This window comes from Struthio camelus, chromosome 3 (assembly GCF_040807025.1).
Source record: "Struthio camelus isolate bStrCam1 chromosome 3, bStrCam1.hap1, whole genome shotgun sequence".
Taxonomy (NCBI): Eukaryota; Metazoa; Chordata; class Aves; order Struthioniformes; family Struthionidae; genus Struthio; species Struthio camelus.
In genome coordinates this window covers 4,233,995-4,251,449 of record NC_090944.1, presented here as the reverse complement: position 1 = coordinate 4,251,449, position 17,455 = coordinate 4,233,995, and the positions used below count along the sequence as shown (strand labels likewise).

Sequence of the window (17,455 nt, the reverse complement as noted above, 5' to 3'; positions counted from 1 at the left end):
TTTCAGTGGCCTTAGAAAGATGCTTGAGCTGCTGGAAATCTGCCTTCCTGGGGATGGGGCAGCCCAGTCTGCCCCTTGCAGAGCCCAAGGGCTCTGCCAAGTCTCAACTGCTGTTGGGGCAGGGTGGCTGGCGTGCCCTGTGGTGGCATCAGCCCCTGCAGTCAGGGGCAGTGACCTTCAGGGCTAGGAGGGGGGCAGCGGCAGTACTGGCATGGAGGCCAGGCTTTGGGGCTGCTCTGTGCCTTGTCCCCAAGCCCGAGGGGCTGGCGTGCTCCCAGCAAGCCCTGGCTGCTCTGCCCCACGTCACTGGTTCATGACTGCTTTTAACGTGTCCTGTGAACAAGCATTTAGGCAGCATTCCCACAGCTCCAGCAACGCAACCCTAGTGCTCCCTCTGCTTTCTGCTGGGGCAGAGGAGCTGAGCTGCCCAGACGGGGCACCGACCTCTGCCCCCAGTGGGTCAAGGCATCTGGGACCCACAGCACGGGTGACCCAGAGTAGCCAGCCACGCATCTCTGCCAGCCCAGGTGAGGGACACAGGACAGCCTGGGGACCAGAGGCCTTCTCCAACCCCACTGCTCTGAGAGTAAAGCCAAGAAAGGGATCCACAAAGCAGAAACGCAAAATAGGAGGCACAGCAGCAGGGAGGAGATGTCCCTCAAGGTTGCTGCAAGGCAGAGGCGAGGAGAAGGGCATGGGGCTGGGGCAGGCAGTGGCGCTGGGCTAGGGGTGTGGGGGAGGCCCCTTTGCCTCACGCTCCCACGAGCTTCTTGACCATGTAGCCTGGCATGCTGTAAAGGAAGAGGGCCAGCAGGATGAGGAGCAGCAGGGCCAACACTATTTTGATGATGAGCCACTTGTAGCGGGTGCAGGTGAGGCATTTGATGGACTTGAGGGGGTTGAGGAACCTCATGAAGGATGTGTCTGGGCGGCTGTTGGGGAAGCAAGCATCTGTCATGAATGCCATGGCCACAGAAAGGGAGGGCAGGCACAACAAGCAATACAACCAACATGTGAGCCAATGCGGCGGCAGCATTGTGTCCCATCCAGCCACTCCAGGGTGCAGCAGGCTCTCTCGGGGTTGGGGCCACAGCAACCATCCCCACCCAGATGTGGCTTTCCTGTGGCTGCCCAAGTGCATGATCCTCCCCGGCTCACCGCAGTCTGCTCGCACCCTGGCACAGCCTTGACTTTCCTTTTACAAGCCCAGCTGGCAATGGAGAGGGGCACTGTGAGAGAGCCCACGATCTCCTTCCTTGGATAACCCTTCACGCAGTGAAAGAGCCTGACCTTGAGGATCAGGAGGGTTTCCAAGAGGAGCCAGCAGAATTTGTGCCAGAAGGAGTGCAGGGACTTGAGTGGGTGGGGTGGGGGAGGGGGTCCTGATGAAGCTGATGTCCTGGCAACGGGTACCAGAGGGGAGGAAGAAGAGGTGGGAGGCTGGAGCTAGGAAGGGAGGGAGAGAAGGAAGAGACTAAGGAAAGGCAGGGAAGTAAATAGAGGGCACTGGAATGAACCAGGAGAGGTGACTCTGCCCCTTTTACCCTGCCCGCAGCCCTCATTCCTACATCCCCAGATAAGTGACCCCTTTCTAACCTTCCCCTGCCTGGCTACCTCCCCGGGAACCACCCGACGCAGCATCTCCCACAAATCCAGGCATCTGCTGGGGGAGAGGCGTCTCCTACTTACTTGGGTTTCTCCAGTGGGTCAGGCTCATTGCGAGCCAGCCCAGCAGGCGATTTCTCTGCCTCCTCTGCTCTCAGGAGCTGTAGTTCAGCTTCAACTTTTCCCTGCAGGGAGCAGAGAGAGGCCTGCTGAGACATGGGCAACGCTCTCCACCGCAGGCCCCAGAGACGGTGCCAGCCAGCGACATGGTGAGCAGAGGGAGCCCCACGTAGCAGAGGCAGGCATGAAGGAGCTCTGCAAAGGGGCCTCCGTGTACACAGAGGATGCAGTCCCCAGGACAGAAAATCCTCCCGCTTCTCCCCATCCTTGCCGTCATCTCCAGCTCATCGTTTTCATCCCTGGCCACAAACGGCCACCAGCCTTTCACTCGCTTCTGCTTGAAGAGGGAAACCATGGCCAGCTCTGCCTCATTTGTCCCCATCTCCATGCTGCACTGCTTTGCAGTCTTAGCTCCCCGGGGAAAGCGCTTCAGGTCCAGCTCGATTGCCCCTGGTAGGAGAGGGCGAAGGATACATGGTGGCACCCCTCAACTGTGAGTCTTTGGCTGGAGGCGGGCTGGGCCAACATTTCCTGCCCTGGCGAGCATTTCTGAGCTGTGTGTCCTGGCATCCTCCCACACATCTATGGCCATGCATCCTCCGATCTCTCCACTATAGCCTGCTTTTTGGGTCACGTCCCCACCTCTTCTCACCCTCTCAAACATCTGCCCACGGCTTCCAGCCACCCTGCACTCCAAAACTAGCTTGGGCATAGAGCTCCCAGACAGGCACCTAAGGGAAAAAGCTAATGCCTTTGCTACAGGAGCAGCCTTTGAACAGCAGCATGAAGACAAGGCCTCTTAGCCTAACTGCTCTTACCTGCAGCATCCAAAGGCGTTTGTAGGACACAATTGGCTTAAAGACCAGGGCTGTCCTTCCAGGATCTGTTCCTACATAAACCTTGCCTCATCCCACATGCCTTCCTGCTCCATCAGCCATGTAACCTCCCCCTATCCCTCCAGCTTCCCTGTCACCCCAGCTCAGCTGGCCCTCCCCTCTTACCGAGGAAATCGTCGGCCAAGAAGTGGTCGGCATCCCAGACCTGCAGGGTGAGGCGAGCAGGGAGCTTGTCTTCAGTCTCATCCCAGGAGAACATAGACTCCTTCTTGGAGTTGACCATCTTCTTCTCTGCCATCAAGTAGTCAAAGGGAAAGGTGGAGCGCCAGCTGAAGTTGCCCTCGCCAGTGAGTGAGGGGTAAGGGACATCTGTGTCTTGCTTGTCCTCCTGCTGGCCCTTCAGCCACCTGCAGGGCCCAGAGGGATGAGAGGGGTGGCACATATTAGCAGGAGGGAGGAGAGGGCAAAGGGCCATCCTGCGCATACAGCTGGCATGTCTCCAGGCCAGCAAGGCATGGACACACTGGAAGGACTCAAGAGTAACGAGCAGTGGGCTAGGGTTGCTCAAATCACCGTGTCAGCCTCGCCAAGAGACAACATGGGCATGAGGGCCCTAGAGGGAACAGGCTGATTGAGGGAGCAACATGCAAGCTGGTTATCGGGGTCCTTCTCTGGGCAGGGGGATGTTCAAGAGATGGAAAGGAGCAGGCAGCACTGCTGGGAAGTCTGGAGCAGAGCTTGCTGGAAGGAGCATTATGAATATTCCTCAGCTTCTTCGACATGACAGGACACCTCTGTTCCTCAGGGAACTCTCAGATTTGTGTGAGTCTCTTGGTCCTGAGGGGCTGCAGCCAGCAGGGACATGGGTCCGTGCTTAGACACTTAGTACAGGGTTGTTCCCCTGGCCTCTGAGCATGCTGACACTCCCGCTCTGCCCTGCAAAACACACAGGGCAAGCAATCCCACCCCAAGCACAAAGGGAAGGCCTCTCACGTTTCAGATTCAGAGTCATCGCAGAAAAGCCACCCATGCATAAACCACCTACTTACCGGCCTTGAAACAGACAGTGACAACACCTTGTCCCCCTCACGCACATGTACACAGACACAAATTTCACACGCCTGCCAGTATGCAGCAACGGCATGAGAGAGCATGGGTCCTGCCAGCATGTTAAAGTTCATCGCTCCAAGGGCACCTGCCCTCTGTGCAGCATGGCACTGGGAATGCCGAGGCAGGCACTGCATGCACTGCCCTAAACAACCCTCCACTGCACTCTGCAAACAGGACCAGACATAGAAAATGGAACACGTTCTCCAAGAGCAGCATGAGGTGCAAGACAAGGAGACCTGGCCCAAAAGCTCAGGGTAGCTTTTGGGAAGCAGTGAGCAGTTTAGCAGAGCTGTGGGAAGTCACTGCATGCTGTGATGTCAGCCATCAGCCTTAGATTCTGCTACACTAATCTGACCTTCCTCCTCATGCCTCTTTGCCATGACATAGGGTTTAAGCCTTTGGAGAAAGCTTGTTTTTTTGCCTGCTGCACATTGCGCTATGATCTAGTTGCATCTTAACCTGTGCGTGTCAATTCAAAATGAATGAAAGGATCTGGGAAATCCAAATCGACTCTTGCTGAAGCAGGACAGTTCAGGCAGCTCCGCAGGGACGGGAAAGGGAAATCTGGGGACCAAATTTGGCGGAGCCCATGCTGAGGGCCAGTCTCAGAGCCCTGCTATATGAGGACAGGAGAAAAGGGACTCACAAGCACGTTAAGGTAAGTCGTGGGCCAGGGCTCACTCAGAGATGGTCCACAGGTACCATCTGCTCCATGCTGAATATGGGGAGGGTCAGTGCGGTCTGAGATCAGATAACCTGAAGGGACCAAGCAGCAAGACCTCGGCCATTACCCCCGACAGACATCTTCTCTCCCACCAGGAAAGCATCATCTTCCAAAACCACCTCATCCGTGTTCCAGATAATGACCTGCAGCTCAAAGCTGGGCAACCAGGCCAGGCAGCACAGACAGACACACACAGTAGGTCAAGCAGCCAGCAAGAGAGACACAGAGGCAGAGACAGAGCACAGCACATAACAGCAGCACTGGCACCATCTGGCCCTCCCCATGGGGAAACCCTTCCTAGCTGCATCACAGAACCCCCCCTCTCCAAAACCAGCCCTGGGGCCTAAGTGAGCACCAGGACCCCACCTCGAGGAGAAGTGGAAGTGGTGGCACTGGCCAGCCACATCGTACACACCCCGCTGACAAAAACGTCCCTGGATTTCTCGCCAGTCAAGTAGTCATCGTCCTCCAGGATGACCTCATCTGTGCTCCACACTATCACTCTAAGCTCATATCTGGCAGCAGGAAGGGAGACCAGGAGGTGAGGCACAGAGGGGGGAACAGAGGGAAGGGGCAGGAGGAGATGGGGTGGGCAGAAGGGAATGGGATGATGCTGCAGGAAACAGGGCGGCAGGAACGCCAACTGTAGGGCTCCACTCGCAGCCGTCTTGTCCTAGGGACCAACAGGGCAGGAACACAGAGGGAAATGGTGCCTCAGCTCGGAGGCAGCCCAGGCAGGGTCAGAGGAGCAACAAAGGGACTTTTACCTTCATCTACTCTGAACTGCTGCATGGCCCAAGCCAAAGGCTCTAGGAGACAGCACAGCCTTAGTCTCAGGTACATTTGTGGTTACAATGCGGGTCTGTTGGCCCTGCAAAACAGTCTGAAGACAGCTCTTTTCCTCATTTCCCCACCTTACCCAACCGGGCCACCCTCCTGGAAACACAGGACAATTTTCCCCTGCCTTCAGAAGTCAGCTCCAAAGGCTCTACCTGCTCTTGTGTCCCAGTCACTTCATCGGGCATCACTGCCTTTCCTAGGACTCCAGCAAGTTTGGAGCCTGTAAGATATTCCCAGCATTGCCTTTGGTGTGCAGGCAACTGGGGTTTCCCAGCCACACTCAGTTCACTTGGGAATTGTGCTGATGGATAAACCAGCTCCCGTGGGAGTTGCCAGAGGAAAAGCAGAAGCCAGTTTCCTTGAACTGGAAGCAGCTGCAGTGTGGACGGGCTAGAAGAGGACTGGAAGACAGTGGCAGAGAAAGGCAGCCACGTGGCCACAATCACATCACATGGCTGCAAGTGCCAGGGACTCCTGTGGAACTGTGAGATTCCTGCCATCTTCAGTGCCAGCACCCTCCTGCCTGCTCCTGTTGCGGGGGAGGGCAGGGGGGGGCTTTCTCTGTGCTGTTCCTCTATAGCACCTAGCACTTGTCCAAGCAACACAGGGATGCTCTTCAGAGCTAACAGGCCACACCGTCAGCTTGTGTTACATGCTGAAACTCCTGGCAAAGAGGGGGGAGCTGCGTTAAATCCCGAGGATGATACATCAGCAGAACCTTGCTGAAATACAGCATCTTCCTACAGACACAGGCACTCACGCAGGTGCTCTCCAGTGCACGTGTGAAGACATACATGGGCTGATGTGTCCATGTGTAACTTGACTGGAGCTCACGTTTATCCCTGCCAAAACAGAGCGACCAGAGCCATAGCCCTTCCTGCTCCATTTTCCCCACAGGGAAGGGTGCATTGGTGTTTTCAAGGCTATTGAAATCCTCCCTTCAGCCCCTCCGGAGGAATGTCTCAACTCCAGCACACGGGGCACTACTGAGCATGGCTGCCCCTGGCTGCATTGCAGATAAACCTCTGTTTTTTCCAGGCTGCTTCAGCAACTAGAGCTTTCTCTGGCTTCAGCTTTCCTGCAGCTGCCTGCCCTGCTCTTCACATCCAAGCTATGGCCCTCGGAGATCAGAGGAAATTGTCTCCACTTTCATTGTGCTTTGGAGCCAAACACCAGTCGACTGAGCACAGGAGTGCAAGAGATTCCCACGAGGATGCAAATACGGCCTCTGCATCCCAGCCCCCGGGGACGGGCAAAAGGGGCCCAAGGACACAGTCTAGCTGGGTAAAATTGGCCTAGCATGGATGCTGAGGAACGCAATGTCTTCCTTCTGTCTAAAGGACTCCTAGAGGGGCTGAGCATCGGAGGGCAGAGGTGGAGAGGACAGGAATGGGAAGGAGAACTCTCTAGTTCACTGTCTGCTGCCTGCTCTGTCCTACCTGCCTTTACCAAGTCTCTCCCAGTGATCCGCCTGGTGCCAGGGCCCTTCCTTGCCCAGAGCCCCAGCCAGACTGGGAAACTCTCCCCTCCAGCCAAGGGCCTGTGGACGCCCTGACCTAGGCTAACCCCTGCCCCTGGGGCTGCGTTCGGGCTGGCTGCATTGGTCTGCCCCCTTCCCCATACCAGGCACTAGCTAGCAATTTGAACTCCTCGTCTAGACCGACACAGAGAGGTGAGGAGCTGCAGGGAACTGAACAGATGGGAACTGAAGCACCCTGCAAGGGCAGCTCCACAACCTCTGGGGAAGCGGAAGACAGCATTTGATGCCTCCAGTCTTGGGATCTCTGGCCATGCCAGTCTGGTTGGGGGTCCCAGGCACATGGCTGTGCTGAGGTGGGCCATGGAGAACCAGTAGAAGAGTGGGGAAGCAGGGCTCCAGCCCCAGCCACGGGTTTTCCCTGGGGTTTGTTGGCTGGCAGATTCCTTACTTCTTTGGTTTCCTGGGGGAAATATCAATGGCAGGGCCTGGTGCCAGCATATCCATGGGGAACATGTCAGGCAGGGGGGAAGCAGGGGACCCAGAGACTTTGGGGTATGAAATAGGTGCCAGCTGAAGATGAAGAGGCATTGAAGATTTAGTCAGCTGGGCTCAACAGGCCGAGCGTTAAGGACTGCTATGTCCAAGTGCCACTTTTCGTAGGCTGCCTCCCTCCCCACTGCTCCCCATGACAAGGGGGGTTGCAGCTTGTCTGCCCAGCTGAGGTCTCTTCTCCCTGCTTGGAGGCTAAGCAGGCCCTGCCCTTCCCCCGGATCTTGGGCTGCGGGGACCTGTTCAATGCCCGGCTTGTCAGGGTTCAGCAATGGATGCGTCTCCTCGTGCTCAGGGACCAGCCTGCAGCCTGCGCGTGGAACGTCTTCCCAGTGGTGCAGCACGCTCAGTGCTAGGCGCTCCTCTGCCTGCTTCTTCTGTCCCGTGTGGGTAAAGGGAGGACTGAGTGTGGAGAACTGGGCAGAAGAGACACCAGGGACAGCAAACAATCCCAAGCAGGACCCAACCTCCTACTGACAGCAGGACCTCCAGTCTGGCTTTGCAAACTTCTGCTGACATCCTCTTCCCCAAGGCCACACACACTGCTCCTGCTGGCTACCTCTTCCAGCTCCTACCAACTTCAAGGCAGCAGAACTGCCTAGTAGTTGCTCCTCTCCATCTCCTTGGGCCCACTTTGTTCTTGCACCAACACTCCCTAACTCCTCTTTCTCCCCTTTCTACTCCTAGGCACTCACAGAGAAGGTCCAGATCCCCTACCAGCCTGTATTTTCCCACGCTCAACAAGCTCTATATCCACCGACACTGCTGCCCCCCTCCTCTGCACTCCTCCTGGTCTGCATTCAACTGTGTTGCGTATATACGAGTGATTTGGACACAACCATTGTTTGGGGATGCAGCTATATGGACAGTGGCTTCCTAAGCCCTGCAAGGGCCAGGATGGGCTATCTGCATTGGTCCTTTGCCATAAACTGCCAGCAGGAAGGTTTCAAAGGCAGCTTTGGTCATGCCATGCCGTGGATGCTCACCAGTAACTCTGACAGCAACCTGGGTCGTCTATAAGACACTGTCTAGCTGGTGACATAACGCAGGCCCCACACAAGGGGGTGGCTGGAGAGACATTGCAATACTGCAGGGGGTGATGGGATTCAGTTCTGGATGATGAGGGGACACCCCATGCCCCTGCTCCCCTCCCCACCTTCACGCCATGGGGTGCGTACCATTTTCATCCTCCATCTCCGTGGCGCCACTGAAGACCCTCGTGGCCACTTTCACTCTTCCTCCTGGACCAAAGGGCGGCCCATCCACTTGGCCCTCTTTGCACAGCTTGCACAGCATTTGGGAAGGCTTCATGGGGTCACGCCACATGTTATACCCATGTCTGTGAACAAGAGCACAAGGTCAGACTTGGAGGAAGAAGGAATTTTTGTTTCCATCTGCCAGAAACGCAAATGTTACTGCCCCTCAGGAGCCAGGATTCATCGGGGAAGGATCTGAGGCTCCACATGTGAAACTTCAGAGCAAGGTAGGGCCATCCGTGCCCAAACTCTATGCTTTGCCGATACCTTTCCAGCCCAGGCCCTTCACTCTGTGCTGACCCAGACCTGCAATCCCCAGCGCCCTCCACTTTGCTACTGATGCTCAGTTCTGCTGCTCCGGCCCAGCTGCTATTTCAGCAACCTCTTCATTTCTATATCCAGACCTACCAATGCCCCTCAGTCCCTTCCTCACCGCCCTGTGCTCCTGCTTACAACCTGCTCTCCTGCTACCCCACTGTGCTGGTCCCAAAGCCCACGTTAAGACTGAGGGCACAGCACAGATTCCCTCATCATCAGGCAATGAAAGAGGGAGATCCCTACAGGAGATCTAGGCCTAGTGCGGAAGATGAAACTGACACGGGTCCAGACACCAGGTTGCACAGGGAAAGCTTGGCTCATACATGGCATAAGGCTGTGACACCCCACAAGTAGCTCGGTGCTTGCTGTAGTAGTGGTTCTCCAGGTCAATCTTGGTCTCTCCAACGAGGTCGTCGGTCCCCACCAAGTCCCAGTCGTACACCGCCACCCTCAGCATGGACTCCATGGGAAAGGTGGCCTCAATGTCAAAGGACCTGTGGCGGGAGAAAGGGTGGAGAGGGAGAACAGGCTGTAGCCATCCAAGGGTTTGGATGGCGCTCAAGACACATGCATGGGTGAGGTGGGTCTGCTCCAGTCTCTGGACAGTGTTTAATTGCACCTCCCACTGCAGTACATTCAGCTTACGTGTTGTCACTAATTCTCTGCGCGGACTGCTTCTGAACTAGCAGCCCTAGAAGGGAGAGCGATCATGAGGATCGCTTGACGTGGATGTCCCAATAGCCCTGAAACTAAATGTGTGTGTCACTGGAGAGCCGGCGATGCTGTTACTTGGGTCCAGGCCTAGCGCTTCCTAAAGTAGGCACCTATCTTGACCAGATACGGATAGCTCTTCAACACTCTTGACAGCGTTGACGAGACTGCTGACAAAGCAGGACAGATGACTTCAATGGGGACAGCTACACTGCACCCAAGGAAAGTTCAGGGCGATCAGTCCCATCTTTTGACCCCAAGCTGGGGCTATGGGATGGGTAGGGTGCAGGCCCAAGGGCTGGTGAGCCTAGCTCACTCTTCAGGGTGAAGACAGGTAACAGGGCTGGGGCAACTCACTCGCCAAAGACAGGATTCAACTGTTGGGAGATGTAGTTCTCCTCATCTTTGATGTTTGTCTTCCCCAGCTCGATGGCAATATAAGGATCAGCTTTCCCATTGATGTCAGCTGGGGGCAGCTCTGTGGCCTGTAGGGAAAAGATAAGATAGGTCAGCCCAGTCAGGGACAGTCCCTATTCTCCATCCCTGAGACCAGCTGGCCTTACCTGGCCATAGCTGTGTGCCCAAGTCCTTTTATAAGGTCACCTAAATATAGGGACTCAATTTAAACCAGGGATCAGTCCTGCCTTCTGCTAACCTATGTCCCTGCCTAGGCATGTAGTGGGGCTAGGTGTGTTGGTCTGGGCTGACTCAGGTCAAGCCCAAGTGGCTGTGTCCCCTTCGGAAAGACATAGTCACAGTCTCCTTTGGCTTCTCTCTCATCAGTGGAAAGACGCAGGTTCCTCTAGCTAGAGACCCTCAGCAGAAACCTGACTGAGATGTCCAGAAGACATCCCTCCGCCTCTCTTTCCCTCCATGGATTTGTTAGGGCCACGGGCTTCTGTAAGTAGCCCCCGCAAGCAGGGGTAAGTATCCTCAATCTCTCCAGTTCAGAGTCTAGTTGGAGGTCTATAACGAGCAGTGTGCCCCAGGGGTCAATACTGGGTCCAGTCTTGTTCAACTTATTCCTCAGTGACCTGGATGAAAGGACAGAGTGCCTCCTCAGCAAGTTTGCTGAGGATGCTAAACTAGGAGGAGCGGCTGACACACCAGAAGGCTGTGCTGCCATTGCGAGGGACCTGGACAGGCTGGAGAGTTGGGCAGAGAGGAGCCTCATGACATTCAACAAAGGCCAGTGCAGGGTCCTGCACCTGGGGAGGAATAACCTGGTGCATGGTGCATGGGCACCAGGACAGGCTCGGGGTTGACCTCCTGGAAAGCAGCTCTGCAGAGAAGGACCTGGGAGTCCTGGTGGACAACAAGTTGACTATAAGCCAGCAATATGCCCTTGTGGCCAACAAGGTCAATGGTACCCTGGGCAGCCTTAGGAAGAGTGTTGCTAGCAGGTGGAGGGAGGTGAGGGCCTCCCCCTCTCCTCAGCCCTGCTGAGACCACACCTCGGGTGGTGTGTCTAGTGCTGGGCTCCCCAGTACAAGACAGACATGGAGCTCCTGGAGTGAGTCCAGCAAAGGGCCACTAAGATGAGGAAGGGCCTGGAGCATCTCTCCTAGGACGAAAGGCTGAGAGCGCTGCTACTCTTCAGCCTGCAGAAGAGAAGACTGAGAGGGGAGTCTCATCAATGAGTCTAAGCATGTGAAGGGAGGGTGACAGGAAGACGGGGCCAGACTCTTCTCCATGGTGCCCAGCAACAGGACAAGAGGCAACGGGCACAACCTGAAACATAGGAAGTTCTGTCTGAACATGAGGAAATACTTCTTTCCTGGGAGGGTAACTGAGCACTGGAGCAGGTTGCCCAGAGAGGCTGTGGAGTCTCCTTCCTTGAAGATATTCAAAAGCCATCTGGACACAATTCTACGCAACATGCTGTAGGTGACCCTGGTTGAGCGGGGGGAGTTGGACTAGATGATCTCCAGAGGTCCCTTCCAACTTCAACCATTCAGTGATTTTGTGATTCTGGGATTGCAATCTCACCTGCTATCCCCTTCTCAGGGCAATGAGATGTAGCACTGGATGGGAAACCAGGTTAGTGGGAAACGTAGGTGAAAGTAGGTTGCATTTATAAAACAACAGGGACAAGGGGTTGGCAAAGAGCCACCCAGGTGCTTCCAGCAGGGCTGAGATTTCTCAAGATATCTTATCTTGACATAAGAATGGAGGTCAAGAAGGACTTTTTCCAGAGTGCACTCCATATAAAGAGACAGGCATTAGCTGGACCACATTGATTATCACTCGGCATGTGTCCCACAAGGTGACAGGCCCTTCAGCCAGATCTACTAATCCCTGCCTCCTCCTGGTTTGCTCAGCACATGCCTCATTGATTATCTAAAGGGGATTATGTAAAGAACCAGAGTCTCGTAGTCTGGGCTGATCCAAATTCTTCTCTGAAGTTGAGCACTACAACGGACACCTCCATCCATCCTGTAGGCCAGGTGTCTGGACCTCACACAGGCTTAGTATCCCAATGGGGAGAGCACAAAGCTAGGAAGACGCCCCTTTCAAGGGCCCATCAGTGAGCTGCTTTAGTCCTCATGCTGCATCCTTGACCTTGGTGCCATCTGCTATCAGGTGGATGCTGGCACCAACAGCACCAAGAACTAAAAGTCAACTTCTCTGCAGCTTCAGCACCAGCTCTGGGTGCGAGCACTGTAAGGGAACACAGCATCACGCCTTGGCATACAACATGGTTATACTCACCCGAACAACAGAGACTCGGACCAGCACATTGATGGGGTCATTGCTGGCGATCCCCTGGAACATGCCCAAGTCGGGGTCGTATCCTGCCTCCTTGCCCATATCATCACGGAGCGGCACTTTGTAGACACAGATGGAGCCCTAGCACAAGGGAGTGCACGGCCTCAGTAGTCCTGCTGCTCCCGAGGCTCAGAGCGAGCAGACCCATCCCAAACCACCCTTCCTGAGAGCCCACTTTCTCTCCTTGTTTCTAGCCCTGTGCTGTAGTAGACAGGCGAGGTCTGGAAGCTTCCTCTGCCTCACAAGCACCCCCTGCAGAGGATACAACCCTGAGCAGAGCAACTGGACAACGTGAAGGACACCTGCAGAGGAATCAGACTAGCAAGGTGCTCACAGGCAGGGAATTCCAGGAATACAACTGGCAGAAAACCAAGAGCAATGGAAATAAAAGGTGCTGTCAAGGCAGGGGCTGGGAAATCCAGGAACTACCACGTGAAACAGTTCATTTCCATGCTCCCTGACCGTCTGATCACTCCCTCCAGCAAGAGTTTAACTTGCATGCATTGGTGCAACATGGCAGGCAGCTCCGTGCTACTGGTGAAAAATAGTCTGCAAAGATAACTCCAGGCATGACTTATATCCACAGCGGGTGATAAAGAGGATCTGCTTTGCCCTTGGCCTTCTGTAGGAATCACGAAAGATCTGGTTGCTGCAAAGGACTGCCCTCTGCAATGCACTCTGTGGAGGCATCTGACTCCTGGGGCTATCCTTGGAGGCTTACCCTCCCCTGCAAGGAGATGTGGTTGAGTCAATGCAAATTGGTCTCTCTTACATCCAACCTCCTTTCAGCTAATGCACCTTCAGGAGAGAACCCTATAGGCAAGCCTTTCCCAAGCTGTCCCTGCCCTGACCCAACTCAGCAGCCACACTCACTTTGAGCCTCCCCACTAGCCGCTCCTCTTCTGTTGGCGTTGTCATCATTGTCCCCGGTCTTTCCACGGAGCAGGTTGAAGGTGTGCAGCCAGTCCTCAAAGTTATCAAACTCTCTTTCCAGCTCTTTGTTGAAGACCTGTGATGACACAAAATTAGAGGGGAGCAGTTTAAAAAGAAAAAAAAAAAAAAAGATAAGATCCAGTGGTTACCCAAGGACAATCAAAGAGATCATGGACATCACCGTTCCCAGTGACTAATTCTCTAGGATGCAAAGGGATCTCCAGGTCATTGGGTCAGACCTTGATGACATAAGCACCTTCCCAAACTGATCATGTATAGGAGGGAACCTCAGCTGAATGGGCTGTGTAGCTATTCCCCTTACGTGTATAATCCGGGTTCAAATTCCTTCTCAGGCCCAGAGTCACAGATTATAATACAGTAAAGTCCATGGACCACTAACCTGAACCAGGGCCCTTTCCTGCACTGAGTCTTGGCCAGGCTGGCTATGGCCCACAGGAAACTCTCCCCCACCCAGGGCCCATCCAAACTGCCCATGGGATAGCCTTGCCCCAGGCTATTCCCTGCCCCTGCCCAGCAGTGGGATGGGGCTGGGCACATTGGCCTGGAGCCCTGGCGCCAGGCCTGGCGCCAGGGTCCTGGTTTGGGTTGCTGATGGGCAATGCCTGGCCCTGATCCATCTCCTACTATAGCTGTAGACTCTGATTCCACCGTGGGGAGGGTGTTCTCACCAACTTAGAACTTCTTCCTCCACTCTCAAGACCAAGTTGATGCCTTTCTCATACTACTCATTAAGCTACACGATTGCCTGATCCTTCAGTGCAGTTACAGAGAGCAAATCATAGCTCCCCCCACCTTTGGTTTTTTCTCCCCTGCAATTCCTGCAAGTACTTCTGGTTCCAGCTGCATTGTGTGGGACAAACCCCTCCAAGAACTACATACAGTGATGGCTGTGATTCCTGCTGCCATGAGGCATGTTGGGTTTCAGCCCCACATACAGCAGCTGTTTGGGGCACTCAGGATGCCAGTCACCTCAGGAGCTTTAGACATCCACTGGCTGAACATGGGAGCTGCCTGATCAAATGGGGGCATCTCTGGATGGACAAATCATACAGTCATATGGGAACCGAGGTGGGAAGGGACCACTGGCATTCAAAGTTAGAGAAGCTTGCCCAGGGTCAAGCGCCCATGTCTCCAAGGACGGAGAGCTCTGCAAAGTTGCAGCACACTCATGATGAATCAGTTCATTGTAGGAAACAAATGATGCTTTATGTCCAACAGGAATTTCCTTTGCTGCATCTTGCGTCCATTTCCTTCTGCACTCTCCTTTGTCCTCTGCCATATCCCCCTGCCATGTACCATCAGGTACCTGAAGATGACAATTCAATCCCCCATTCACCTTCTCCTCTCCAAGCTGAACAAACCCAGCTCTCAGCCTCTTCCTCTTCTTGTATGCCACGTCCTCCAGACCTGTGACCAGCCTGGTGGCTTCCACCACTGGACTCACTGCAGTAGGTCAGTGTCTTCCTTGTGCTGGGGAGCACCAGTCAGGACAGAGAAGCCAGAAGGGATCTGACAAGTGCCAGAAAGAGGGGAAGAATCCCTCCCCTCAACTCGTTGGCCAACTCTTGCTAACACAGCCCAGCATGCACTTGGCCTTCACTGCTAGAAGGGTTCACTGCTGACTTTTCCTGTCCCCAAGATCCCAGGTCCTTTCCTGCAAAGCTAGTTACCCTGAACTCTCCGTCTATGCAGAGAATTTGACAGTCCCAAGGCTCATCTCACCTAGTGCTAGATACCCCTCACACAGGTGAGATGCATCCAGCAGGGGTGTTTTCCACTGTGTTTTCCACATGGCTAGGATCCGACTTCCATCCTGCTGCTGAGCAGGCAGAGCCTCCTCCTCCCCCTGCCAACACACATACCTTCAGTTCATCAATCTTCCGCTTGTTCTGCTTCTCAGGAAGCTCAGAAGCTCAGCGGCTCACTGCTGCTTCTCCTTGCTCTTCGCCTGACCCTTGGAGCCTTCCATGGGAGAGTCATCCGGTTTGATTTCTGAGTCCAAGGGGAAGCAATGGGGATGGAGGAGATGGAAACGAGGGTGAGGTGGAGCGGAGGAAGACAGGGAAGGGGAACATGATCACAGGCACTCAAACAAGAGGAACATGAAAGCTGACAGCTGCTACTGCCTGCAATTCCCATCTCAGTCCCACAGAAACCCTTCAACCTCTCTCCTCTCTTTCCTCAGCTCTGGCCATTGCTACCCAGCTCACAGCATTTCCAGGAGCCCACAGATCTCTGCGTAGGGAACTCCCACAGTTGACCCGAGCAGGAGTCATTTGGAGGACTACGAAACATGGACTGAGAGCCTAGGCTCTGCCTAGTTTCAACAGCACTGAAAATATCTGATCCTGCCCATAGCACCTTCTTGTCTTCTTTCCACTTGTCCTGCTGGGCTGCTAGTACAACACCCTTCCCAGTCTTCCCTGAAGGACTCATTTCCCCATCTCACTCTGGTCTCCGCTACGTCCTTTGAAGCTGACAGCAATGGCGTTGGAGAAAAGAGAAGGGAGTGAAAAACATCAAGGGCACCTGGCTGGGCCCTGCTAGGTGCGCCCATGGAAGAGAATACTTCCTGTGCCTAGACCCCTGACATGTGCGCAGCTTGCAGAGCAAAACCCCTGCCTAGGTGTGGCTGAGGTGACAATGCTTGAAGCTCAGTGCCAAAGCACAGACTGCTGCTCTTCAAGGGTGACGCCAATGACTAGCTGCAACAACAGGCTCTTACGATCTCGCTCTCTTCAGAGCAGTCACCAGCCAAGGACACAGTACAGTCTACCTAGAAAGGCATGCTCAAAGGAGGCTGCACAACACTGCACGCTTCTCCCACTCATGTGCAATCCCCAGCCCTCACTGCCTCTATCCCGCCAGCTTTCATGGCTGCTGCGCAAGGCAGATGAGAACAGACAGATGACAACAGATAAACCTTTAATGGGGAAGAGGAAAGCAGGAAGGAAGGGCAGTGTAAAAGGGGAAAATGAACCCTGCTCAGAATGACTGACAGAGAACGAGGAGGCATACAAGGACACCCCCCCCCAACAGCTCTGCTACTACAGCAAGCCCAGGCAGAAGCTGCTCAGAGTCATCGCCAAGCTCAGCAGCACCTGGCCTCATCTTTCTCATGATACAAAGGCTAGTCTTCCAACAGAAGCCAGACTCTCTATTTTTCCCACCTAATGGAGTCTGCACGAACAGGACAACCACCCCCTCTCCTCTGAATTCACGACCTATGGAGAGCAGGGGAAGCAGGCAGCGCTGGGAACTCAGTGCTATCTGCTGCTACCCTTCTTTACTCCACTGCCCATTTAGTCCATAGGGTGGCCCTTTGCTGAGCCCCTACGCAGAGGCTCCTAACCTTCTCCCTCTGCCCATTCCCATCTCAGTCTTCATGACTGAGCTGGCCAATCATGGCTCCTCAGGGAAACACTCACCAGCCCTGCTTACCAGGGACTGCCAAAGAGCCTGCAGGGTGGACAAGGTCACCCTTGGACAGCAGGTCCCAGCTCACTCATGTTCACAGCCCATAGTACTCTTGGTATGAAATTGGCCTCACCCAGCTTGAGGCATCTGCAATGCCCCATCTGAGCTACTGTCCCCCAGACTCCTTGAGAGAAAAACGCTCTTAGGGCACACTTCATCTCAGGACAGTATCTAAAATAGGTCAGAGAACCGGCCCTGAAAGGCATAGCTTTCTCTACTGCCCATCCTAGAAAACCAGAACACAGACTACACTTTCAGCTTTAGATCACAGACTACACTTCCAGATTACACTTTTTTTTTTAAACAGATCACTCTTCAGCTTTACACTGAAGATAAAAGCAGTCAGGTTAGATGGATCCCAAACATCTTGCCTAGTGGACTCTTCCCTGGCAAAACTGGGGCAAAAGGAGGCCTCCATAAAGCCTCCCTCATGGTGACGAGGGAAAACCCTGCAAATGTGATATTAAAGTATCTGTGCCTTGGTGTTCTCAATAGACTTTGAGCACACAGCCTTGCAGCTCTATAAACGCATGGGCAAGGGGATGCGACTACTAACTTCTGAAGGCACAAAAATGCCTTCAGTCAATAACACAGATCCTAGTCACTAATCTCATTACTTCCACACAGCCTTCCTTCCAGCAGGGATGAGCTGGAGGCTGCCACAATGCCACACTCGGACTGGGAGTCCCCTGGCATTTGCAGCCTG

The 17,455-nt window shown here is 54.4% G+C and overlaps 1 pseudogene; it reads right to left on the bottom strand.

Moving 5' to 3' along the window:
• Nucleotides 1–751: 751 nt before the first annotated feature.
• LOC138066511 (otoferlin-like) overlaps nucleotides 752–17,455 on the bottom strand; it is a 155,927-nt pseudogene continuing 139,223 nt past the window's right edge.